The following is a 24959-nucleotide window of genomic DNA, read 5'->3' as shown; positions in this document are numbered from 1 at the left end:
CTGGGATTGCCTCCAGCATACCGCGACCCTAGTGAGGATGCTTTACATTTCATTGAAATTGTGGAAATATGTTGTGTTTGGTATTTGTACTTGTTACTGTTTTACAACGGCAACATTACTGATGTGAGAAAGGTTATTAAAAAGAAGAAAGCTCGCAGTGGCCCAATACTTCTGCATAGTATTGTATATGATACACAGCTGTATCAATATGGTGGTGATGTGAATTAAACTTTTGGCTCATACAGATGATAACAAAATCAGTTTGCCATCAGAAATCAAATGATCTTCAGCTTCAGCACTGCTGCTCTCGAGATTCGGTGGTTTGTTTCTAATGTCTGCAACACGTGAGCTCATTAAAATTCTAAAGATGGGAGAGATTGTAAACTGGCAACTTTGGGGAAAAATATGCTTTCATTTCATGCCGCTGTGCAACTTTTTAGCCCTGTGGATGTCAGACCGAGAGGTTCATAGAGCATACGCTCAACTCCGGTGTCAGATCAGCTGCAGGAGTTCTCTGCTTACATTTAAGAAGATAAACCATAGAAAGCGTAAATGTCAAGTTCATCCTTTAGAACAGGAGTGTGCACATTTTTTTTCCACTGAAGGCCACACACTGAAAAGTCAAAGCATGCAGAGGCCATGTTGATATTTTTACATTTGTAAACAAGCTAAAACCCATGTAAGGTTATATATACAATGGAACCTCGCTTAGCGTCTGTCGTTTGTTGGTTAATATATAAAAAATACGCCAAAATTTTGCCTCGGTTAGTGTATAATATGGCTCGCGTCTTGTTGTGTTATTTATACACTACATGACTCCAACTGTATTGTTAATGCTTTTTTCATCACAAAACATCCTTAAGGGTGGGGTAGTCTGGAGCCTATCCCAGCGAGAGGCGGTAACACCCAGCCAATCGCAGGTCACATATAGACAAACGATCATTCACGCTCACATTCATACCTATGGACAATTTAGAGTCTCCAATTAACCTAACATGCATGTTTTTGGAATGTGGGAGGAAGAAAACCCATGCCCAACTCCATACAGAGATGACCAGCTTAGGTTCGAACCCACGGTCTTCCTGATCTCCTGACTGTGTGGCCAACATGCTAACCACTAGGCCACTGTTCAATCACACAAAAAATGAAAATGTTGCATATATTCTACAACATGCTGTGTTTTTTCTTCATCCAATTCTGTATTGCATCCTTTGATGAGTGCCTAACCAGCAATTTATTTCTTGTCATGTAATAACATGTTACAGGACACATATTTCAATGTTACACGTACACACAGACACACACACACACATCCAATTATTGCAGTGTAGCTACAATTAATCCAGTTGCTGGAGCTGCCGCCAGCTCCTCGGTCATTAGCATAATGATAACATGTTGAGATTTTTTTAAATGAGCATGTGATTCCTTCCAAAAACGTTGTCACGCTGCCTTAATTGCGAGACTCCCTCTTCGGTCGCACTCAAGTCGCCTCCCATCTGCTCGTTGAACACCATAAATTGCTTGAAAGGAGACGTTATCATCTTCATCTTGGTGAGCAGCCCTGACTGATTTCTAAAATACTCTTTGCAGATTTTTTTTTTCTTCCCATGTTGGAGGAAGCCTTTAACTATTATATTCTATATGAAATTGAACATGCACGTGGGCACAGTGGACTTCAGGTCATTGAGTAATTGGATTCCATGCTTAAAAATTGACTACAAGGAATTTCTATTAAACAAAAACCTGATTACTTGTTCAATTTTGGATATATTGCTATCCTAAAATAGTCTGGAGTTAAGTGTAGAATGAGTGCACTAAATTGTAGAATTGCACTCCATCATTCTGAGAGGCTTTTATAATACTTGAGTTGCCTGCTTGAGCCACATTAGGGAATAAATACCTTACAGTATAATGTAATGCATTACTTATTATTGCATTTTATCTCATTAGAATGTGCAGGTATACTGAATGTTGTGTCGAGTGAGGGTGTATCATTAATTTAAACATAACAATAATAAAGATAACAGATAATAATAGAGCATACTTTGGACTTTGCGTTTCCTGGAGTGAAACATCTCCTAAAAAAGTCAAAATATTCCTCATCCTGGCCCATGAAAGAAGATTTAAGTCCAATCAGCAGATCCTTCCAGTCTGATTCCTTGCTCTCATTTCTAATTTATTTACCTCTGGCCCAACCGAGCTGTGAAGTGCAGCCTTACATTACTTCGTATCTGCAGCGGGTGATGAAGCGAGCGGCTGCTTCTTGAAGCCAACTCCAAATTCAATCCCCCAAGGTCCCTAAAGTGTCTTTCATATTTCTTCATCTGCACTATAAGAGTGAGTGAGTTTAGAAATGCTGGAGTTCCCACTTCTCCTGGGAAGAAATCCTAGTGGTCAACAGAATTTGGAATAACTGAACGGAGAATCCTATTAGAATATTTTCATGAACTACTTGTATGTACTGTGTACGTAAGTTTGTAGATACGAACGAGTTCCATTCCTACGACTGCGATGTACGTTGAGTTTCGGTGTAATTCGGAACTTATACCTAAATTAACATCTAAGTCACTCACACTGTACACAGAACACACAAAGGATATATGAAATACAGTAATAAAAAATAGGAAATATAAGAATTCAATGAAACGTGTTTGTCAATATGTGCCCTGCGATTGGCTGGCGACCAGTCCAAGGTGTACCCCGCCTATCGACCAAAGACAGCTGGGATAGGCTCCGGCATACCCGCAACCCTAGTGAGGACAAGCGGTACAGAAAATGGATGGATGGATAAATGAAACTTCCTTACTTTTTTACCTGTGATTGTCTTGCACACTGGAAGGCATGTTGCAAGGAATTGAGACCGCTACGCTGCTTACAGTAGTTATCACTGTCCATTTCATAGTAGAAGATCCTTTCACATGTTCAAGAATACCTTCTTTATCCTTGAGTGGCATGCAGACACTGTAGATTTCTCCACTTCTCCTCGAAGCATTTTACAAATTATAATTCACTTCATTTTTCACTTTCACTTTTCTATGGAACGCTGCCTCCTGCAGAGTCTGACTCACGCTTGGGAGACATCATGGACATTCAAGTTAGAAATGTAACTAAAAAGAACAAAAGTGACATCCGTCCTCAGTGTACGCCTACGTATTCTTAACTAACTAGTTCTCTTTTTCTATTTGCCCTGTAGTAATAATTTATGGGAGTGCGTTCATAACACCATAACACGGACCGCCTTAAAACAAGGACCGCCTGTATTTATATTAAATAGTTTTGTTTTCTGAATATAGATTGTGAAGCTGCTGACCTTTAGCATTGTTAACACAGCTAAGAGGTGGGGATCGTGTACGTGTTTGTGTTTCTTGACATTTTGTTTCAAAGGTCACAGCACTCTCAGAAAGCAGGAGGACGTGTTTGAACAATCTCTACAATTGGCTTTGGATGTACAAGGCAAATTGTAAGGCGGTTCTAAAACATGTAATGGTGTGGTCAAGAGACAATATGGCAAGAGACATATGGCATTTTCTAATACAGTATAGTTATATTTTTCTTGATTCTTTTTTTGTTTTCTATTTAAATTGGTGGTGCCTTCTGACTGGTTTAAGGAAAATGTCTCAAGACTTTCACACAAGGCAGCTTCTAAGCATATTTAGGCCCGACTCATCAAAAGTTACCAAAGCTTCAGTGCATACATTGAAAAAATTAATTGATAAAAAATTAACAAACTAATTTGAACTACACAATATCAATAACGAAAACCTACAGAAGTTGTTTTGAAAATCAACCTGGTGAGTCGGATTGTCTTTTGGTGTCTTAAGTGTAATTCAAACCGAATAATTACTTCATCCCCGCGACCCTAATTAGGATAAGCGGCATAGAAATAGGATAAACCTGTTTAGACTGGACCATCCATAACAAGTTCATGAACGCTTTTTGAGATGCTTTTTGTCCTTTATAGGCCACCATATTTCCAGTGGCTAAGCTTGAAACCTGTAGCGAATTAGCCTGCATTTTTAACAGACACAATTGAGAGACCAAATAAAAATATGGTAACATGTTGTGTGTCGGTCTGATACCTGGAATGCACTTTGATGAAATACAGGTAGAGCTTTTTTTTTAGAAATGAACTATTACTGTAATTTGTATAAAATTAGCATTTTCCACCACTGGTTTGTGTCATTTCAATGAACCACGTATTGCAGTGCATTGTGGGACTTGTAGTAACAGCAATGTATTCATCAGTCAGTTTAGACAAAACATACCATAAATTCCATTGTATAAGCCGCTACTTTTTCTTAAACTTTGAACCCAGGGGCTTATACAGTGGTGCAGCTAATTTATGGCTGAATTCTAATCTTGTGACGTCTCCATTGCTTCAGAACTTCTACCAATTGTTTAAATACTGTTTGGCTCGCAAGTCAGTGAGAAAACAGTAGCGCTTTCTTAGGCAGGAGCCAATCACAAGCTATTCGTGCACTCACAACAAGCTTGTCAACCCACGGGAAAACGCAGGAGGTCATTATGTATAACAGTATATCTCTGAAATATACAAACATGTACCAATCCGAGTTTGAAATAACAAAAACGAATCTTTTAAAAGTTTTCCCATAATGCATTGCGTCTGAGCAACACATTCATTGGGATGCTGCAATGACGTCAGCCTCCCTCTGGGTTCTGGGCTCCAGGTCCTCTGGCTACTTATGGTGGACAGAAGCAGCTATGCTGCTTGTCCTTAAATGAAATGTTTTGCTTGTATTGGTACATGTCTGTATATTTCTGAGGTATACCTTTTGAGTTTTAAGTTGCTGTGTGATGAGTTTAATGTTTTTAAGATGACACAATAAGTCAGACTGTTATATTGTTATATATACTGACCTCCTGCGATTTCCAATGAGTTGACAAGCTCGTTTTGAGTGTCAAAGAGCTGCCCGGTCCTCACGGACTCGTGTGCACCACAATATGCCATTTTATGACGTGGATACATGGATACGCGTGGCTTATACATCAAAATTTACGGTATTTAGCTGTGTAAATAAAAGTACATCACACGTTGTTTGCTTCCCAAGGTTAGAAGACCAGTATGGAATAATAATAAAAGGTGCAAAAGGTCTCCATATCTCCATGTAGTGAGATAATTTACATCTAGTATCTCTAAATCTGCTGTGCTGCGCATGGTATTTTTAGGCAAAGTGGTTCCTGTGTGCCATTTGCATTGCTTTTTGTTGTTTATTTCCCATCATTTTTTTATGGACCATAGTGTTACTGTGGCCCTGGGTGATTTCCACACTACTGTTAGTGAGTATCCAGCAATTTTCATGCAGGATAAAGCAGCTTATTTGAATAGAATTATCAATTATTTGGACATGTGGAACTGTGAAATGATTCATGAGATGTATTCCATTCGAACCTGCATGCATGTTCAAATAAAATTAAACCAAACCAGAGCAAGGTTATACTTTTCAGCAACTTTAATGTCTCTTTGGAATGATGAATGATGTAAAATAAGAATTCTTATGCATTTTGGTGCGCTATTGTGCTAGATTGTGCAGGAGACCTTTATTGACGTATGGGCCTTTTCTACTTTTGGATGTACTGAGTAGTAACGATTGGGTTCATATTCTGCTTTTGCTTTGGATGCAATGTACACTTGGCCCACTGTATGTTCTTTCGGATCGACTAGATGAATAGCCAGATATACGTATATTATATATATATTCATACAGCTCTGGAAAAATCTAAGAGACCACCTCAAATTTAAACTATGTGCCAAGACGCATGGAAGCAGAGATTAAAAATCAGGGTTATGCCATTCCCAATATTTATTTGTGAATTCTTTAAAGTGCTGTCTGTCATGGTTCGCTGGTATAATAGGGGCTCTAGCGTTTGAACGTTTATAAATGGAATATTTTCATAGAGAATAGAAAACCTGTTTAGGACCTTCTAAATAGGTTTTTTAACATTATTAGAGCTCTCTCGACATGAAATGACACCCCTGCACTGGAAAACGTGCCCCTCTAAGCACAAGTAAAAACAAAAATACAAGCAAAAAAATTCTGCCAATGGAACAAGTCAAAATTGTCTTAGTAATTTTAAAAAAAAATAAGACATTCTATTTAAGCTTTAAAAACATAAACTGGCTGCAATGCTGCCTCTGTCCACCAGAGGGAGCCAGAGGACCCCAGAGCCACGCGGAAGGCTGACATCATAGCAGCGCAATAACGAATAACCAATGAAATGCTTTGCTGGGACAAAATGCATTTTGGGATGAAGTTAAAATAGCTGTTGTTTTTTTATTTTAAACTCGTATTGGTACTTGTATCGTGTATCTTGTATATTTCTTAGCTACCTTTTTAGTGTTAAGTTGCTGTGTGATGATTGTAGCGTTCTTTGTAAGATGACACAGTGTGCCAGACTGAGTAACGACATCCTGCGATTTCCAATGGGTTTACAAGCTCGTCTTCATTTTTTTCAGAGCTTGTGATTGGCTCCTGTCAGAGTAAAGAGCTGCCTGGTCCTCATGGACTTGTCCTTACGGACTTATTACGTGGACATATGCAGCATATAGCCTGGTGCTGCTAATATATGTACAAATCTGTTTTTCTCTCTAAATTTAGTGGGTGTGGCTTAAACATCGGTGCGTCTTATACACCGGAAATTACGGTAATTAAAAGTAAAAATGCAAATCAAAAGTTCATGATCTTGTTTTGTTGGGTTTTTTTTTTACCATGTTTCATTTTCTGCTAATAAATACTAATAAATGACAATACAGTGGACCCTGGCAGTGGTCTCTTAGATTTTTCCAGAGCTAGATACACACGCACAGATACCGATGCATAAACACATGAACTTGTACCAGAGAGCTAACCTCTTTGTGTGCACAGTGGTGTTATCATGCAGGACACATGGTGGGAGTGTTTGCTGAGGCTCAGGGTGACGACAGTCCTCATTCAACATTGTCATAGCGTCTAGAACACTGCAGGTGTTATAAAAGCGACCAGAATATGGATGAGTGGGAGCCTGCTGTGATTGAAATGTGCTAAAGTGAGGTGGTGCCTTTGTGGGATGTGGGAAAGGAGAAGAGTGCAAGAAAGTAGGTCAGAGAAGAGTAAAAGTAGACTTATCCTGGCCTCAACCTGAACACAGCTTACCCTCAGGCACTTGAGCCCACGATCTGATTATTTGAGCACAGTTGCTAATGTGCATGACAACGCTTTATCCTCAGCTATGTGTGTTTTCTTGTAAGTAAAGCATGACAAGGTGGTGTAGGTTCATAACACAATGTTGTCTCTTTCAGGGATCCTCCACTCACGCTCACGTCAAGGCTTCTGAGAAATGAGCTACCAATGTAAGTCGTCACTTGAGCTTAACTTGCTGGTGTTGTTTTTTGTTTTAATGATGCATAAACATGAGTGAACAATGCGGCAGCCCTGCACCTTGTAACCTTCAACTGTATATCATATTCCAGTAGCTAATTGCAATTCCTTGCAAACGCACTGACAGGACTTCAAAGGGGATGAGAAGCTAGGATGAGAAAGTCAAATTCACATTTCAAACATAACCTTCCTCTCGGCTTCCTGTTTTAGAAATTTTTCATCCCGAGCACAAGGAGGGCTTGAGGCGATGTCAATAACTGAGGAGGATGTGGGAATTTTTCAGCAGGTTCTGGAGAAGCTTGTGGCGACTTGACTTTAAAATGCATGCATTTTATAAGGCATGGTGAAATAAGAGAGTATAGATTTGTATTACTTTACGAGGAAAATGGGAAAAACACATTACACATTAAGGTGTTCAATCCCAGCCATTTTTCAGAAGGCAGCCCCTTCAGTACCTGCCATTTTAGACCATTTTTACTGATCTTCCAAGGCACACAGACTATTGTGTTCTATGTTTATAGAAACATGGAACCTTCCAAAAGATAGACTAGGCTTTCATCAGAAAAGAAAGTTTGTTCCTACCTTTTTCTGTTCTTTAAGTAATCAGCAGTAGTACATAGGTAAGTTTTTGGAAAATATCAGTTCCCAACTAGAACAGGGAGAAAAACAGCTTTTTTTTAAAAGCATAACTTTCACTTTGACACAAATATTTTTTGCTTTTGTGACAGCTCAAATATCTAAACAAATAAAACAAATTTCCCTACAATGTGCAACCTTCTGTACACTACACTCCTCCACGTTCTCCCACTTCCTCCTTCCTGTCAAGTGTGATTCTTCCGTCCACATGATCTGTATCGAGTTAGTTTAGTTAATTTAGCTATTTTTTGTTACGTTTTTTAAAATTAACCATTTTCAAGCATAAAAAACGTAACAAAAAGCACGTAATATTTGCTTAAAGGGGCGGTTCGGATTTTTTGACATGACCACGTCTGACATCCCCATCAACAGTGATATCTTCTTCCGCTCTGGAACACACATGTAAACAAGGTGGCCGCGGCGCTCCGTCGCAGAAGAAGATGCCAGCGTCTTCATCACATACCCAAGAATGGAGAGGCGACAGTGCACAGGGACACGGCGGGAGACAAATATAACGCAGAGCGATTTGTGAGGTCTGATTTTTTTCAGGGGGGCATTTTTAAGATGCAAATGTATTACTCTTTTAAACGCATTTTGTTTGGAGAAGCCAAACTCTTTACTTAAATGGACGAGGGGATAAGACACCATTGATGTACTACACTGCTGACGGGGATGTCATCCAATGTCATGTCAAAAAATCCGGACTATCCCTTTAAATATGCCTATTATTATTATTATTATTATTATTTACTAATAATAGGCCGTATTCTACCACGAAACAGCATGATTTATTACTATAATTTAGAAAAACTGTGGTAACTGATAAAGTGAAACCACAAAATTTGAATCGCAAAGTGGTGAGGGACGACTGTACTGTGTCCACCGATGTTGCTTACATGCGTCAAAAGACGGTTTTAACTACAAGTTGGACAGGAGGACAGACTAGCTTGCTGTGCATGCAGTGGCAGATTTAGATATGGGCCACATGGCCGCATCCTCGAGGGGGCGCTGCAAGAATGAGGGGGAAAAAATGATTCATATTTATTTGTGCTCAGCACTCATTTACTCGTCAGGTCTGAATATGTGTGTCGGATGCATGTCCTCGACAGGCATCCATCATTCAGTATTTTTCTTGCATATCTTCACAGTAAGCTTTCAGGGCCAACGGAATATTTAAACATGAGTATGGTCAACTTGTACAAAAAAACAGACATAAAGAAATGCATCGCTCTCTTGAGAATGCTTTGATTGCATTTTGAGCCGAATCAGTGGCGCTGCTTGACTTTTACTTTAGGGATTATCCCTGAGAAAAAAAACCCTCAATAAATAAATACATTTTAATGTCAAGCCACGGTCATTCATTCTTTCATGTTGATCCTTCCTCACACACACACACACACACACACACACACGTGATTCTGTCCTTGTCATCGCACTAAAAGAAGCATTACAAAAGAATTAGCATTAAATTACAATTCTCACGTGTACACACATGCACACCCCCTTATGTGCGCATTCAGTTTCCTGTACAAACGGGGGTCCTGCCGGCTGTGTGGCTGTGTTTCAGCGATAACAAAATGCTCCAATCACAGCGCTCTTCTCCATGCCTCCGGTGAGGCTCCTGGGACGAGTCTCCCTGCCTGGGATGGTGGATGAAGTGAAATCCCACTCACAATAGGCGCTGCTAGAGGTGCTAGAAATGGATCCAGAGGTTACGTTTGACACTGGCTTTTGTTTCCACGCTGTGTAATTAATCCAGTGATAAATTAATCACACGACTTTCACCGTGGAAAATTCATACTTCACAATTTGAGTGTGACAGGCAACATTTGCCGGGGGATCATCAGATCAGTAAAGGCAGAAATTGTAGCAACAGGGTGATCAAAGTGGAGTTCTCCTCTGAATGAGACCGCAGTGATGTGACTGATGCATTATACTTTTCCTGCACACAAGCGAAACGCCCACATATCATTGTGTTGAACTTTATTTTGCTCCTCCTGTTGTGTGTTATTATGTACAAGCAGATAAAAGAAAAACAGTGAGCTGTATTATTATTATTATTATTATTATTATACAGTATATTATAACAATGGTTTATTTGGTCTCAAAAATCAATTTGCGGGATGATTACCATTTCAAAACAAACCTGCATTGTTTTGCCCAGTCATATTTTTTTCATTGTACTTTACTGATAATCAATGTTACTATTTCGTCTCATCTTGCTCTAGTGGACCCAATCTCGTGCATCGTCTCGTGAGTTGGGTGTCTCTTGACACCCCTAATAATAGGTGTACCTTTGAAATATGATTTTAAAGTTTTTAATACACCTATCAACATGAGACTAGGTAATATGTTTGTTTTATGCAGATTTTTGTTTATTAAACATTGTGGGTTTTTTTTGGTAAGGTGGACTGTCCATCACTCAGATATTATTCTCCTCAAGCAAATAATCTCAAAAAGGGCTCTAATAATGTTAAAACCCGTATTTAGAAAGTCATAAACAGGTTTTTTTTTGCTCTGTGAAAATATTCCATTTCTATTTAAAGAATTCACTTGTCACGGTCATCTCTGGAACCAATAAACTGCGACAAACAAGGGATACTGTGTATCAAATATAATAAATAAATTCATATAATGTAATAAATAAAGAGACCAAAGCAACCTGATTGGTGCAGACACAGTGAGCAGGGCAGACCCAGGAAGAGCAAAACAAGAAACAAATGACAAGACACAGGGGACGGTGCATAGCAGCACAACACAGACGTAAAATCCAAAACGTAACAAAACCACATATTTACAGTACAATGCAGGTGTCTGTGCTCAATAGTAAGCCTCCATATGACATTAGAAGGGAGAAAAGCCATTCGAGCAGAAGGTTTATACTGTAGAGCTGATAACGTATATGACAGCTCTTTGTGTCATATTAAACGTATCTGATGTGCCATCTTGACCTGTCCTGCTGGCTTTATTACCGTTGTCATGGCAACAGCCCCCACCCTGTGCAGCTGACAGGTTGATAGGTTGACAGACGGCCATTAGGGTATTATTGTGACGTCACATGGGGATTTGAAAGGCATGAATACAGGGGATGAGCCACTTGGTGTCCTCTATTTCCTGTCACATGGTCACCCCTCACATGCAGACGGCAATCTCATTGCGTCACTGCTTCCTCTGTGGGGGTGAAGCCTGGAAGATCTTTTGGAATGAACTATGGCTTTGGTGTCAGGGCTCCAGACTAACTTTGTTTACTAGGAGTACAGTGGCCCTTAAAATTTTAGGAACGCAAGCAGACAATTTAGGGCGGGTACACCGAAATTGACTTGCAATGTAAATATTCACATTTTCTCTCATTTCCACTATATTACTGATAAATACTCAAAAAATAAATGACAACTGTCATCTCTAGCAACCCTGTTTCTTTCCCTAGCTTCTGGAAGGCCTCACTGGTGGCATCATATGCATTACAACTACCGCCCTCTTTCCTTCTTCTTTGGTGTGGGTTGCCAAACTAGCTCATCTGCGCGTTACTGTCAACTATGGGGCTGAAGTGTGGCGCACAAGTTTGTCAGCAACCAAAATATTCAATAATCATATTATAAAATTGGCAAATTAACTGGTAAGGTTGCTAATTTCTGTAATAATAAGGGACACCTTGTTGGCAATTTCATGGCTGTTTTAGAGTAAAAGTAATACATGGGAAGTTAATTGTTTCATAATATATATTTTTAGTAAGAAAAAACACAAGTAACAGAATATTCTAACACTTAAAAAAATATTCTTATATAAATCTGTCCTTCTTAAGATAAAACAGTGTAAACTGAGTGTCCAGGTTTATGATAGCGCAGTTGTATCCAACTTCCAGCACTACAGTATTAAAATTACTTTGACAAAAACAAAGGAGAGGTGAGCTATTTGTGTTTGAGATCCCATGATAGCATCACCATTTTAAAGCTGGACACACTACGTGTTTATGTTAAACAACTTAGACACACAACTCATGTTTTTAAGACAAGACGTAATCATTATAATTGTGGCAAGAGAGCAAGGTTGTTAAGAGACACTTTCAAAAAGGAAGTTAGCACGTACCCCATGAACGAGCTCCGAATGAACCGCATTGCTGGTTTGTTTTAAAGACAAAATGGCATTGTGGTTAAAAAAAAAAAAAAAAGACTCACATTTGGAATCTGTGGACCAGAGACTCGGCGGATAATTATACCTAGCTCGCTAGATAGTTATGTGGCTGCTGCCAGAGAGACAGTGGAGCCAGGCAAAATGTGTAAACAAAGATGGTAGAATAGTCAAACTACAATGTGAGTCAAACATGAGCGTTCACACACGCTGGCATCGATAGGCTTAGCCTGTGACGAGCTGTCGTCAGTTGATTTCACAGACTATTTATGATTGTCACGTTAATAAGGGACGTTCCTTGTCAACTCAATGTGGGATACGTACTTTTACCTGGTCGCACATGCTCGAGTAGATGAATAATTTCATTCGCAATGTCTCATATTTTAGTCGACCTTAGTCGCATCGCAGTCTGTAGTCCTGGGTGTGTCATTCCAAGGGCATTTTCAACTGGATTAGGTTTCAAGCTTATCCTAGTGGGATGGGTCAAAGCCTGGTTGTTCATAACAGGCTGTGGATGACTGCTCATATACATGAGAGGCAAGGCGCGTTGAGCCCAGGCTTAGGAGTAAGACATGAGCGCTTCTTACATGTTGAAAACCTTCAAGGTCTCTTGATAAAACCACAGGCACCGTTCATAAACCTTCATTTAACTCTTACGTGCTGTGAAGGTCAGCTGGAGAAACACCTCGCCGGTCTTTGCTTCCAACTACAATCAAGTGTGAGTTAATGCTGCATTTTAAAATGGAACAACACCTGCTTTTGCCTCAGAAAAATGACTCTTTTAGCATTTGAGGCACACATGTGTAAGTGTGTGTCTGCACATTATCTTGAATGGTGCATTCAAGCATTGTATTATACGTGCATTCCTAAGAATATGCTTGTGGCAGTGCACGTGCATGCTCATGTCCGTTTGAATGAATCCCTATGATTTGCCATGGATCTTGAAAAAAATCCAGATACCCATCCTGGGGGTTTACACATTTTTTAATGCATTTAATACCCCTTGACCAGATAACGTTTCCTTTTCTCACCTTTAGACTCTGATAGTAATTTGGTGCTTTCATAATGTGCTGTCTCTCTTTGTTGCTGTCAGGGATTGTGATGCAAATCTGGTTCAAACTTATCATTTACCCAAACAACACATAGCTGTTTTTACCTTGCAAAACAGAACACAGCGGAAAACTCGGTTTTCATGCGGAATTCTTAAATCATCTTCTTCTTGTCGGAGCAGGATCTGTCAATCACTGCGCTCCCAGTTTTATCAATGCGGCTGTGATGAGGCGTCCAAGAGCGCTACGTAACTCTGTGGGTTCAATCTCTGTGCTTTTTTTATTGATTGAGGCTGCTAAATAACTCCACCATGGAGCCAAAGAAGGTTGCAAATTGTAGACAATGGCAGCTGGGTGACTCTGTGACATCATTTGTGATTTATATGTAGGGGTGAAATAATTCCTCCACTAATTTGAGTACCGCGATTACAAAAAATAATAGAGAATTTTTATTCCGCTTCAAGGAATCGTAACGCACTTACGTCACCCACGTAGAAGAATAAGCGGCTGTTTATTTGAAGGAGTGGGAAGATTAAAGAGGCGAGAAAAAACGACAAGGCACGAAAGAGGACACTCAATTACTAAAATATTCGATAGCTGCATTTTGCATTGTTTTCTGCATGTAAAACTATATTGCTCTTCTCTGTTAAAAGTGTTTTGTCTTTACATTTTGGAGTGTCTGGAACAGGTTAAATATTCACATTGTTTCCTATGGGAAACCTTTTTTTCTGTATTCATGTGATTAGATTTTAGAAGGACCCTTTGGAACGGATTAATCACGAAAACCGAAGTTCCACTCTAAATCATATCACATTTGAAATATTTCATTTCCTTTGGTAGTAACTTATCATGCTTTTTAAATGCTCACTTGAACAGCAGATATTGTTTTGGGGCAATGGTAGTGACACTGTGCCACCATGTTTTTCTGACTTCCTTTCTGATTTGCAGTTTTCAGACATGGCCTAAAATGAGTGTGGGTTATCTATCACAACAGAAGGGGAGGGTGATAAATTTATAACTGTGAAAATAGGCCAGAGCAACGCACTGAAGGAGCAGATAGGGTGTAATTAGGACAAGGTTAGACTGCTTCAGTCTCACATCATTTATTAAATATGTGTCACACGTACAGCATATGGACTAAAGTATTGGGACTCTTGATCATCACACCTGCAAGAGGAGAAAATGGGAGACACGATGGAGTTTATATTATATTATTGTATATTGTATAGTATATTTCCACCCTGTTCTTTGTTGTGAAACATTTTTGTACGAGGTTTTGGTGTGTCTAAGGGAATGTGTGCCACCCAGAAGAACACTAGATTGATTGATAATCTTGCCCATGCCTTTGTGTCTTTGCTCAAGCAAATAATGGAATGTTGCAGTAGTGACAATTGATCACCTCTACTGCCCATTAACTTTGGTTTCCAGAGCACCCCCTCTATACCGCTGTGTTCAGGGAACATTAAGTATTTGGGTATTAACATTTCCTCCAACCTGTCAGACCTGATCCGCTTGAATTATACTCCACTATTGAAGTCAATAGAAGATGATCTTGCACGTTGGAGAACCTTGCCCATCTCACTTACAGGCAGAGTATCCACCGTGAAAATGATGATTTTACCCAAGGTTAATTATCTATTTTCCATGATCCCCACTAAACCATCTATAATTTGGTTCAAGTCATTAGACTCATATATAAATAAATTTCTTTGGAAAAATAAGCCAGCACGAATAAGTCTCAAAACATTACAAAAATCTAAAGAATATGGGGGCTTAGAACTCCCAAACTTCTCCAACTACTTCCTTGCAAACAGGTTACAGTATATCTTAAAATGGATCAACCCTAACCCATTGGATTATTTATGGCTAGACATAGAACAATCACTTAGCCACGAAATCCCAATTTGTAACCTGCCCTTCATTAGCCAAATCCTCCGAAAAAATAATTGTTTTAAAAGTATAAATATAAGCAACACTCTGACAGCTTGGTGGGAATTTTTAAAAATAACAAAATTCTCGCTCACTCCTTGCCAATACACTCCCGTCTGGAATAATCCTGACATCTTGCTTAAAAAGAAACCATTAAATTTCCCAACATGGCACGAAAAAGGAATAAGTTGTATGAAAAATATAATTATAGGAAACAACTTTATCTCATTTAACGACCTTGTTACACAGTATGGAATAAATCATGACAAATTTCTTGAATACATACAAATTAAATCCATAATTAAAGCAAGTTTCAGGACCATATCATGGGAAAGCAATACCACTATTGACCAATTTTTAAAAATATCTGCCCCTAAAACATTATCTAAATTATATATTCTACTTTCAAAAAATGACAACACAATTGGAGTACCAATCTCCAAATGGAGCTCAGATTTATCTACAAGCTGTGACCCTGAATTTTGGAAGCAAATATGTCTTAATGCTTCCCGGTTAATCAATAATCCCAACCTACAGCTGATTCAGTTTAAAATCCTTCATAGAGTACACTACACAGGACATAGAATGTTTAGAATGGGCTTAACTGACTCTAACATCTGTACACACTGCTCAGACCATAGAATAGATGACTACTTACACTCCATGTGGACCTGTGCTCCCATTAAAAATTTTTGGCACGGAGTGTGTGAGTACCTATCTTTGGCACTTGGGTTCTCCATTCCTACCTCTCCTTTACTATGCCTGCTGGGCGATCTCTCCACAATTGATGTAGAAACAAATCAAACACAGCTTCTCATCACTGCATTAAGCATCGCCAAGAAAACCATTCTCATCAATTGGAAATCAAGGAAGAAACTGAACATAGCTCTTTACAAAAATCTTTTGTTAGATCATATAGCTATGGAGAGAATGTCTGCTGAATCTAAAGAACAAATGTCAGAATTTCAGTCTATATGGGCACCAATAATTAATTCCCTGACCTGACTCTCAGGGGGGTGAGGGCATCTGTCTCTGCCCCTGGGGGTCTCGTTCATCTGGCGTGGGGTGTGGTCCTGGTCGCTGGGTGGGCCTGGTACCTCGGGGGCGGGCGGTGGCGGGCTTGGTGTCCCGGGTCTTCTTTGCTGGGCTGCCTGCCTGGGGGGGCTGGTGGGTGGGGGTGGGGAGGGGTCCGGGTTGGGTGATGGGGCGGGGTCGGGGGGGTCGCCCAGGGGGCGGCGTTGGTTGGCCTCCGGGGTGGTGGGTGGATGGGGTGCTGCATCCTGCTGGTGCCGGGCGCCTACTGCTGCTGGGGGGGCCCGTGTGCGGCTGGTGGCGCTGGCTCTCCCTCGCCTCCTTTGCCTCTGGGGGTGGGGCGGGGACTGCCCTGGGCCCTCCTGCTCGGCTGCCGCGTGGGGCCGTCCGGTGTGGGGTGTGGGGGCCGGCCTCTCCCCCTGGTGGGGGCGCGGGTGCCTGAGCCCAGCTGCCCCCGCGGAGCCATCTCCCCTGGGTGGGAGGGTGGTTTGGGTTGCCCCTTTTTATTTATTTATTTTTATTTTATTTTTTTTTTTAATTATTTTATTTTATTTTGCTGATTTATGTGTGTGGTGTATGTGTGATAGGTGGGAGCTGCCTGTTATCCTCCGGCGCCTGTGGCTGTCCCCCGGGTGACGGGGGGCGCGGAGGTGGGGGTCGCGGATGTGCGGTTTGGGCTCGGGGTGGGGGGTGCGTGGTGCTGGGGTGGGGGGGATCCCTTGCTTTCTCCCCTCAGGGACGGGGCCGCTGTGGCTCGGTGGGTGGGGCGTGTGGGGGCCGTGGGCGGGTTGCGCGTGGGGGCGGGCGGCGTGGTGTCCATCTGCGTGGTGCTTTCCGGGATCGGCGGGAGGATGCTTGCTCCGGGGTGGGGCGGTCGGGGGGTGGCTTTGGCCGGGGGCTTGGGGGTCGGGCTGGCGGGGGGCTGGCGGGCGGTCCCTGCTGCCTGCTGGTGTCAGGCTGGTCCTTGCTTCCGGGCCGGCGGTTGTCTCCCTCCCTCCGGGGTTTCCCCCTTGGCGTGTTGGTGGATGGGCGGGGGGTGGGGCGGTGGCCGGTCTGTGGCGTGGCGGTGGGCGGGGCGGGCGGGGGCATCTGCTTGGGCGCCGGGCGGGGGCCGCTCCTCTCGCGGGCCCGGTCGTGCGGTGCTTGCTTCTCTGTCCCTCCCTGGCGCCTCTGGCCTGCGTGCTTCGTGGGTGCGGCCGTGCTCCGCTCTATGTGGGGTCCGGTGCTCTTGTGGTCGTCGTGGTGTTGCTCCCTTGCCGGCCGTGGTGGTATGCGGGGGGCGCGTGGGCGCGGCTCCCGCTGTCCTGGTGGCGGTCGGATCTGCCTTGGGGGCGTGTGGCTTGTCCGTGGTGTTTGGCGGTTTGGGGGTGGCGCTGTGGACGCTACCTCCGGTGGGGCTCCGGTGTTGGGGGGGCGCTGGGGGTATCGCCTCTGGGGGGTTGGGTGGGCCGGACTGGGCATCCTGGCGGGCCGGGTAGGGCCTGTGGTGTGTCCTGCGGCACGCCCGAGCCTGGGCTGTGGTGGGCGGCCGGTCGGTCATGTGTCCTTGGTCCCCCCCCTGCTCGGTTTGGGCGGCGTTGGGGTGTGGGGCACCCGTCCTTCCTGTGCCACTGCACCACCTCACATATATATAGGACATTGGGGGGTGGCCTACGGTCGGGCGTGATTGGGGAGGGGAGCTGCCTTGCGGGGCTCCTTTGCTCCTGCTGTGCCACTGACCTGTTGCCCCCCAATTTTAATCGCAGAGTAGACACTTAGGGTTTGGGGGGGCTGGCCAGGTGAGGGGCCCTCCGAGCGGCAGCTGTCCCCCGATTTTAATTGCATCATTAGCTATCATCCACATACACTCCATATACATGCACACAGATACACCATCCTCTTTTATTTTATTTTATTTATTTATTTATTTATTTTAATTGCATCATAGACACTATCACACCTTATCACATACACGGGTGGGGCGGGCTGGATTGGGGTGCCTCGTGCACCTCGGCGTCTGCCCGCCAGGGTCGGCGGTGTGGCCGGGGGCCTGGCCGTCGCGGTGGCTCGCCCGGGGCGGCCTGGCCTGTGGGGTGCCCTTGTCTGGTTCGCCTGCCCTTCCCTGGGGTGGCCCTCTGGGGCCTGTTGATGCCGGGGCTTGCGCCGGGGGGGGCGGCTTGCGGTGCCCCCCCTGGACTGACACGTGCCGCGGGCGCCTCTGCGCTCTTGGGGCGGGTTCGGCGGTCTCCGGGGGGCGGTGCTGGTGCTTCGGGTGGCCCGTGTGCTGTCGCGGCGGCCGGTGGTTGCTGCGCTGTGGCGGCTGCTGGGGCGCCGGGCCGGCTGGTGGGTTGGGGCTTGGTCATGCTTGCGGGTACTGTGGGCCTGGGTGGCGGGGTGGGGGTGGGGGGGGCGGGTGCCCTGGGGCCGGGCTCGCTGGGGGGGGTCGTGCTCTGCCGGGCGCTTGGGCGTCTGTCGCCGTTGCGCTTTGTGCGCTGCCGGGCCGCTGTCTGTGTCCTCGCCTCCCCCGGTCTGTCTGTGGGCTTGTCGGGGGTGGGGCTCCGGTGCGCGGGTGGTGCGCTGTCGGCTCTGGTGGCATGTGGCTGGTCTGGCTTCTGGTGGTTTGTGGGGGCCGTCGGCTGGTCGGCTGCTGGTCTCGCCTTCTCGGCGCTGGTGCTTGGCCTCCCTGCGGCTTGGGGTGTGGTGCTCCCGCTCTCTCTTCGGGGTTTGCTGGCCCGCGGGTCTCGGTTGGCGCTGTGTGGTGGTTCGCCTGGCTGCTCGCCCGTTTTCCCGCCTGCCTGCTCGGTTTCCCGCTCTCCTCCTCGCTGACTCCCCTGTCTGCCTCGCTGGCGGCGTCCTACCGCTGGGGGTGTGTGGCCGGGTGTCTTCCTGCTCCCCGGCGGTCTGCGCTCTCCGCCCCTGGGTTCTGAATCGTATGTCTGGGACCCCGGGGTCCCCGGCTCCGCTGCTCCTTGGGTTACCAACGGGGGATAGGGTGGGGCTTCCGGGTGTCGGGCAGTCGACCACTGTGTGTGTGTGTGTGTGTGTGTGTGTGTGTGTGTGTGTGTGTGTGTGTGTGTGCGCGCTTGAGTAAGTAAGAGTGTGTATGAGCGTGCGCATAGGGGTGTGTTTGTGCGTAGGAGTGTTTATGTGCGTGTGTGTGGGTGCGTAGGAGTGTGTATGTGCGTGCGTGTGTGTATTTTTATTTATTTATTTATTTTAGTTATTTATTTTTGGGGGGGGGGGGGGGGGCATACAGGGGTTTGCTCCGTGGGGTCAGGTGCTGGGCGATACATCTCTGCCGCCCGTGCCTCCGCCGGGTGGGTGGAGGGTGTGCCTCCTGCATCCCTTGGCGGGGCGGCCCTGTGTCGGGGGTCGGGCGGGGGTTGGCCCGGGGCGGGCCGGGCTCCGCTCCCTGGGGGTGGGGGTGGCGGTGGGGGGGAATTGGCGCTTCCGGCGCGGGCGGGCTTCTTTCCGGCTGTGGAGGCGTCTCTGGGCCTGCCGGTTTGTGGCCCCCGGTACCCGTCTGCCTTTGTGGGGTGTGATCTCTCGCTGGTCTCGGGGGTTGGCAGTCCTCCGGCCCGCTGGCGCCCTGTCCTTGGCTGGGATTACCTCTCTTCGGCCCCTTACTGGTCTTCCCGGGGGGGGGGGCTCTCTGGGCTGGCTCTTGGGGCACTGATCTTTGTGCTGCCTGCCCCTATGGGCCTGGTGGCCTTCTGGCGGCCGGGGCCCGGCCTTGCTATTTGGGGCGGGGCTCTCTGGGAGGTGGAAGGCGGCCCCTTTCCTTTCATGCACTCTCAGTGACAATCACACGCCCACACATTCCTGCACCTTTATATATATATGAAGTCTTCCTTACATACAGAGATACCTGTACATATGCACACTCACAGTACATACGTACTTCCCCACATTACTCACTGAGTTATCCAGGGTGTTATTATGTTGTTGGTTTTATTACAGCGACGGTGATTTCAGCAGTATGACTATATATATATATATGTGTGTATGTGCGGTATATATGTGTATATATAGATATATATATATATATATGTATATATGTATGTATGTATGTGTATGTATGTATATATGTGTGTATATGTATTTTTTTTTTTTTACAATGATGTGCATTACAGTAACTTTGATTCTATTCACTATCATGGATAATCATTTCATTACTACAGTTATGTGTGACTGTTTCAATGCGGTATTATCATGGTGATCACTATCATAATTCATCATTTCATGACTGCTATTGTGTGCGACTGTTTCAATGCAGTATTGTCATTGTGATCACTGTCATAGGTCATCATTTCATGACTGCTATTATGTCTGATTGTCATTGACAGCTTCGTCATTCTGGTTGTTGATATTGATTTGTCCTTTATCCTTGTTCGTCTTTATAGTTGTCACGGACATTTATTTGCTGATGTCGTTCTGTATGTTTCTGTTGTTCTGTCACAATTGTTGTTGTTGCTGCTGTTGTCCTTGTCTCTTGTCTCTCTTTTTTTTGTTTTTGTCCCCTCTCGCCCCCCCCCCCCCCCCCCCCCCCCCCCGTTTCCTTTTCTCTTCTTCTCTGTCCCCTCCTGCTCCGGTCCGGGCGCTCCAAATTTGCTTTATAACAAGCATCAAGGTCGAATAAATTTTGTATGACAGGGGAAGTGTATATCACACTTCTCTCTGGCAGAGTAAATCTGTTGAGCACTTGACGGCATTTAGGTATACAATTCTATCTGCTTTAAAGGCTGGACAGGACAGGGGAAAAAAAAAAAAAAAAAAAAAAAAAAAAGACAATTGATCACCTCTTACATGAAAATCTGCGTAACTAATTGTGTCGTCTTTTCCTTCTCTTGTACGATCAGAAGACTTCCCATCTCAGACTTTGCTTTCTTTAACGTGTTTACAAAGACTTGAACTCTCCCGACTCTGTAACCTTTCCCTTTGTTCATCCTGCATGTCTCCGCACACGTCTCTCATCTTCCTCCGCCGCTGTTCACACCGCCTCATTCCCTCTAGGTTGCTTTCATTTTCACCGGCATCAAACTCGCTCTGGCAGCTTCTCGCTCTCTTCTTCTCTAAGTTTGAAACCAATAATTCAGAGCCCACACAAAGACATGCAGATTTGCCCCCTATGTTCCATGCAGGGCAGTGCTTGTGAGTATGTGCAGCAGATGGTCTCGACTCTGGCTGACGGAGCTGTACACCAGTCCTCAGAGGAGATAATGATGTCCTTTGCGCAAGCTCACATCTTAATCATACTGATGTAACAAAAACCAAGAGACAAGTCCAAACATTGCAGACGTAAAATCAGGTGATCTATTTCTGGCACATTAAGCAGGTGATGGTGATGCTAAACAGCTCTCATTAGGGTTAAACCGGTTTAGCGTTCCCACAGTGCAGGATGTTGGACAAATTAGCATCAAGCTTGCACAACTCCAGCCTGAAAACTCGTTATTTACATATTTATGAGCCACTGAGCTTTATCGGGGAACATCCAGAGGTGATATTTCACTGGGAGGAAACTAATCTGTGAGCGTGTGACATCCACACACTTCTCATCATTAGCATCCGTAATGCTGTTTGTCAGTTAATGGACTGGAAACAAACAAATTCCTATCAGGGAAATACACTTGAGTGTGTCTGATACCTTGCTTTGACACATCAGGAAGGGGTGAAATGTGACCTAACCAACAGTCTAGCTTTTCTTCAGTGAGATCGCCCCCCTTTGGTGAGCAGGGAGAATTGTTCTACTGTAAGGTCATGAATTGGACACTATGCCAAATGCCCCTCACCACCCCCTTGAAGGAACAGATTGCAGCTTCCCAGTGCACACGGCTGCCACCAGACGCTCCACGCAGGGTGTAATATCACACACACCACACACGCTCACATTGTTGCATGCATTTGTAAGCACATTGAGCCGTGAACACACAAAGTAGTTCAAACTCTTGTGTGCAGAGGCTTGACCTAGATTATTTCCTTCTGATGTCTGCATGTCTCTGTCAGGCATCACCGACACTGTGACTGCTTTCTATTTCAAGTTGGCACTGAGACGTCATGACTCCACCTGCCTGAATAGTGGCTCTTGCACTGTTTTTTTAAGAAAAAAAAAGATTATTCAGTGCACTTTAAATCGGTGATGTTTTTTAAGAAGGAAATATTAAGATACTAATTTAAACAAAGCGTATTGATTCTAATTAAATATGCCCTTTCACCCGCACATATAAAATACCAGTCAAAAGTTTCAGAACACATTTTTAAGTGTTAAGATGCTCTGTCTCTCTTCCATTGTTAATTCCCCTTTTTCTTGCCATTTTTGTAGCAACAAATTACTTTCTCCAGCACAATGCTGTTCAACTGGTGTTCCCAAGGTTATAGTGCCACAGTATGTTCCGAACACTGTTTTTATGCAGACAGAGGAGGTAGTAAGTACTCCAGAACTTGGAAACCGTGTAGGAATTAGTTGCAGCAACGGCCAAGGCTTGATCAACTTCTATTTCTGCAGAACAGCTTTAAATTGTTGACCCATTTTGTGGTCCCTAAAACAGGCCTTTTTGGATAATTCTGAAATACACATTTCTTTTCAGTTTTGGGTAACTTCACCACTTACCTTTGTACCATTTCAAGATATTCATTGGACTTGAACCACTTGATTTTAAACAAATAACTGGAAAAATCGGGGTGTTTTAAAAGTTTTGACCGGTAGTGTATATATACTCCAATTTTCAAAGTACACTAGGTTCCCAACTTGGGAACACAATTGGTTCCAGACGACCGTTCGCGAGTCGATTTGTTCATAAGTCGAACAAAAGGTAATTTACCAATGACATAGGTACTGCATGTACGTGTATAAATATACAGTATATGCGTATGTATGTAAATATGAGTTTGGATGTAATAGTAATATTAAACGAGGATAATTAATGAAAAAAACAATAATAAAAATGATATTATAATACGTAATGATAAACGTTATTTACCTTTGAAGAGGCGTGGTCGAGAGAATTAAGCAGGCCTATTAACCCTTCATAAACTTTAATCACACGCTCTGTCCGGGTTGTACTTGTATCATACAACTACAACTTAGCCTTCCTCTCTCTCCCGTCTTCCTCTCCTGTTGGTCCCATTAACAGTGTCACAGTGCCCTCTACTGGTCAAGCATGTAGCAGTATAAATATGGAGTTACTACAAGGCAAAATACATGAAAATATAGACCAGTCAGCTTGCGTTCGTGTCTCCCAATGTTCGCAAATCGGATCGTAAGTAGAGAACCTAGTGTGTGTGTGTGTGTGTGTGTGTGTGTGTGTGTGTGTGTGTGTGTGGTGTGTGTGTGTGTGTGTGTGTATATATATATATATATACAGTATATAGTCATGGAAGAAATTATGTAAAATTTTTTATAAATAAGTCACACCTGACTATAAGTTTAAGGACCAGCCAGATGTATAAAAGCAGATGTCTTGGCAAAGGTTTTTTTAATCATATTGCTTGTAATAAATTCATATCTTATGTGTTCTTTATCATTAACTTACAGTGTACAGTATGTCCATGTTATGGTAATCGATCGTTTATACAGTATGAATGTCCCACAGTCTTTGGAATCCCACTTTGTATCCTACATGCAATACAATATACACGCCACAACATTGCATACACATGAGCATCCTAATGATATCCAGAGGAAGATATTCAATTATTCTTATCTTTATTATTGGGTTTGTAGTTTGCTGTGGCATATAATTAACTGCACTTCTGAGAGATGTTTCTAATATTATGGTTATTATTATTTAGCTACATGAAGTGGGATGTTTCATACAGCAACTTGTTAAATTGGAATATTTTTTCATGGCATATATTCAAAAACTGATAATGAAAATAATATATTTTGCTTTACTTTCCCATGCCGAAATGTTTAAATAACATCTGCATTTATTCAGCGTTTCCAAAACAGTGAAGTTAGTCTGAGGTGGTCCAAACTTGACTGGCAGTGTGCAGTTTGGATCCCAGCCTCCCTCAGTAGTGCACCAGTCACACACAATGTGACACATTGAAGTGTCCTAAGTCTATTGGAGTGGCGTGCTGCGATGAGATATGAGGCAGTTAGCTAATGTGGTGTAAAAGGATTTAGAGGATTTGACCCTATCAGTGGAGATGGCACTCAGAGAAGCTGTGTTAATGACACCAAATGAGCGTGTGCCTGCAGCATGCTAATAATGGAGACTTGACAGCCAGGCATATAATTTACAGTAGTTTTTTTTTTTTTTTTGCGGGGGGGGGGGGGGGGGGGGGGGATAGCTAATTGCTATACATGTACAGACGAAATGTGGGCACAATTTATTTTAGCAAGATGGAGCTGGTGCGACAAATGCTACTTCACCCGAAAAAATGATTCACCTTACGCCATGAATAAAGCCTACTCTGGTAAATGAGCTTTCTGGCGTCTCATTACTTATTGACTGACTAATGGTGGACTGCAGCTTGCAATTATCTCAATTCCTTTAGGTTTCTTCTTCTGTAAAGGTGGAGCATAGCAATTCAGGAAAATTAGTCCCCATACCCTGTAAATTCTGTTCTGTTCTGAAGGATGTTGTCAGGCAGGCTTTAACGCAGCATCATTTCACTCAAATGTATACAGTATACTGTATGTTCCATCCATCCATTTACTATACCGCTTCTCCTCATTAGGGTCAAATGCATAATGGGGAAGTGTTAAAAGAGTTGTTTTTTTACCATTTTAAACTCTGAAACAATTTTTTAAACAATTTGTAGTTGTTCTGAAGTAAAGGACATGTCATGAGATTAGAATGTAGCCATAAATTAGCCACACCGCCGT

At 43.6% G+C, this 24959-nt stretch overlaps 1 protein-coding gene across 10 annotated transcripts in view; it reads left to right on the top strand.

Moving 5' to 3' along the window:
• dlgap4b (discs, large (Drosophila) homolog-associated protein 4b) overlaps positions 1 to 24959 on the top strand; it is a 143029-nt gene that overhangs the window by 86152 nt on the left and 31918 nt on the right. For all 10 annotated transcript variants that reach the window (XM_054783324.1, XM_054783330.1, XM_054783327.1 and 7 more), the window contains one exon: positions 7298 to 7348. The gene's annotated coding sequence lies outside the window, so the exon portion shown is untranslated. Of the gene's footprint in view, positions 1 to 7297; positions 7349 to 24959 lie in introns of those variants that run through there.

Source organism: Dunckerocampus dactyliophorus, chromosome 8 (assembly GCF_027744805.1).
Source record: "Dunckerocampus dactyliophorus isolate RoL2022-P2 chromosome 8, RoL_Ddac_1.1, whole genome shotgun sequence".
Classification (NCBI taxonomy): domain Eukaryota; kingdom Metazoa; phylum Chordata; class Actinopteri; order Syngnathiformes; family Syngnathidae; genus Dunckerocampus; species Dunckerocampus dactyliophorus.
Note: the sequence above shows the minus strand (reverse complement) of the source record. Positions and strands in the feature narration are given on the sequence as shown.